Below are 2,827 nucleotides of genomic sequence, written 5' to 3' on the forward strand. Positions count from 1 at the left end.
TCCTTCCTTCCTTCCTTCCTTCCTTCCTTCCTTCCTTCCTTCCTTCCTTCTTCTTTTCAATTGTCTGTTACTTATTCCTACTTTTCAGATTGGGAAATTAAAACACTAGAAAGGTAAGCATTGTGCTCATATCTTGGTTACACACACTTTTTGGGGGGGAGATAGGAAGAGGAATAAAAGGCAGGTCTCCCTCTGCAAGGCTGTGTAACCTCTCTCTCCGGGCCCTTTATGAGGCCCTAAGTCAGTGGTTTGCCCCTTGGGCTATATGAGCCCTAAGAGGGTCTTTGAAGGAAGCAAGAGAGATTTTTGAGTTATTTTAATATTTCAAAAAGTCCAACAGAAATTGCATGTTTCCCAAAATAAAACTCCATGAATAAACTGGAATGTCATGGTATTTTTGCTTTTGATTAGAGTTAAATTAATTCAGTTTGATAACATTGATTATCATGCTGATCCGAAGCTGTGATTACAGTTATATGCGTCTTAGATGATTAAAATGTGAAAAATAGGTTAATTATGTTTTAATAAATGCAGTTTATTTGATAGGCAGAATCTTATAAAGCCTGAAATGAATCAGAAAAAATATGACACATTTTGGGAACTCTCTATATAGGTCTAGACCAGGTAGAGTGCCAATGAACATTAAACTGCAAAACACACCTATTTCGAAATTCTTCTGGAATCACAAAACTCCATGTACTTGTTCTCTCTGGTTGCCTTAAGGTGAACAGTACAAAGTCAAATTGCCCTTTCTTATACTTTTGACACTAGGATGCCTATAGTCTATGACCAGCTACTGTCCATAACTGGCAGCTCTCTGGTCTTAATTGAGTGTATGTTAATGTAGCTAATTTCAGATTATTGGCTTGAGATCTATTGATGCTGATAGTACGTTTTAAAGAAAGTATTTGAAAGCAATGATACGACGATTATATTGAGAAACAAAGAGAAAAGTGTAATTTACCATTCTGTTAAACTCAACAGATCTCTTTCCCTTGTGCTAACAACACACGGCAGGTTTCAGGGCAGTTACGCTCGTGTGCGAAGTATAAATAGAGACCTAACTTATTTTCTGATGTCTTATGAATCATTAGACTAGTCGAAAGACATTTTTTTTTTTTTGAAGAAATACTCAACTTGCTTCCCTGAGCTCATTCTATAGGTTGAGGTTTTCATAATCATGTTATAATCACTGTGGCTTTGGGCGTCGCTTTTGTGACTCACCTGGCTCGGGCTGCTTTAGACCCACAGTCCCAGAGTTCACCCTGCTGAAGGGCAATGACTAAGATCACTGTTTCCCCAGGGCATGGCCTTTAAAGGTTAAATCAGTGGGGACATGGCACAGGCTCTGGGGCTTAGGAACATGTGACTTGTTCAGTTTAGGCTGCCTCCTTCCCTGGTATATTCTGGTTCCAGAGATCTTTCTGGAATGTTTCTTGGCTTTAGGGAAAGGTCAGCCAACACTGCTTTCTCCATGCAGGTGTCTGTGAATTTCGCTGTAATACCAGAAGTGGCTAGCCGTCAGTCACAGGGGTGCTTTGCGTGATCATTGTATGTCTGTTGGAGTATGTTGCACAAGGAAGTGTGAAGTAACAGGAGCTTAATCTCTTCGAGCTCCTCACGTGTAAAGGAGGGGGTAGTGCAGATGGTCACTGGGGACCTCCCAGATTCTCACCTCTACTTTCTATACCTCTAGGCTTCCTTAATAGTAAATCGCAGAATAAAGATGGCCCTGGAACAACACTCGTGGCCACATTGAACCAGGCAGGTGGTAGTTAACACGTGTGTGAGACCCTCATCTGCGGGTAGGTGAAGCTAGGTTGAGACAAAGCACATGCCTCAAAGTACATATTTTAATCTTAAAAAAAAAAAAAAAAGGAAGTTCCTCCCGTGGAGGGCGACTCTTTTCCTTTGGTTTCTTCATACAGGTACAGAAAACAACCAGCTCTGACCCTTGTAAGTGTCCCCATTGGAACCTTTTATCCCAGGGACTTGAAGGGTTAAAGGTTTTTAATTGTGCAATTTTCTATGATCTCAGACATGTCATTGAAGTTCTGAACTTTCTGTTCGTCTTTCATTCTCAGCTCCCTCCCCTGCTTGAGACCCGTGGGGCTTGCCATCTGGGAGCACTCTGGTAAGGATGGCTTATTAATTCAGCTGTCATTTACCTGGATTTTTGTCTACTGTGGCCCCCATTGTTCGGAGCCTAGATTATTTAAACCTCACAATAACCTAATGATCTGCTCGCATCTTTATTTTGCAGATGAAGAAATGGAGATTTTTGAGGGACTAATTTGCTCAAAGACGTAGAACGTGAAAAAACAGGATTCAGACTAAAGTGCGTTCGACCTGAGAGCTTGTGTTCTTAATCACTGTGCTATATTGTTGCCCTTCTTTTTGTTGAAAGAAGAATAACATGTGCTCCTTCACACCAGGGAGAGTGTGATGTTAGCAGGTCTCCTCTGCTTGAAGACATCCTCCATGATGGGGAGGAAGGGTCTTGGTGTGGGGGCTCTCTTGCCAGCTTCCCCAGCAGAACAGACATAACGACTCAATACCACCGATAGAGATTTAGAAATACGTACACACAAAGCAGAAGTCCCCCCTTCACAAGAGTACATTCAAGCAAAATGACATATAGTAAACCCATGACGATGGTTGTTCTGGGGGGTGGGGAATAAGAGCGGGACATGAGGCTAAAAGGCAACAGACAAATACATAAGACAAGAGAGACCCTTTCAGGGTCACGTGGTGTGGACTGAGAAACATCACGAATGCAACCCTTTGACCTCGAGCATCTCCCCTCCCCCCAAAACAGAGTAAGAGG

General features: G+C 42.2%; 1 long non-coding RNA gene across 1 annotated transcript in view; it reads left to right on the top strand.

Annotated features, from left to right (window-relative positions):
- The window catches only part of LOC103659093, a 9,729-nt gene extending 7,333 nt beyond the window's left edge, over positions 1–2,396 (top strand). The window contains exons 2-3 of the long non-coding RNA XR_567388.2: positions 2,085–2,134; positions 2,264–2,396. This is a non-coding gene — a long non-coding RNA (uncharacterized LOC103659093). The remainder of the gene's footprint in view (positions 1–2,084; positions 2,135–2,263) is intronic.
- The last annotated feature ends 431 nt before the right edge of the window (positions 2,397–2,827 follow it).

Source organism: Ursus maritimus, unplaced genomic scaffold (assembly GCF_017311325.1).
Source record: "Ursus maritimus isolate PB19 unplaced genomic scaffold, ASM1731132v1 scaffold_28, whole genome shotgun sequence".
NCBI lineage: Eukaryota > Metazoa > Chordata > Mammalia > Carnivora > Ursidae > Ursus > Ursus maritimus.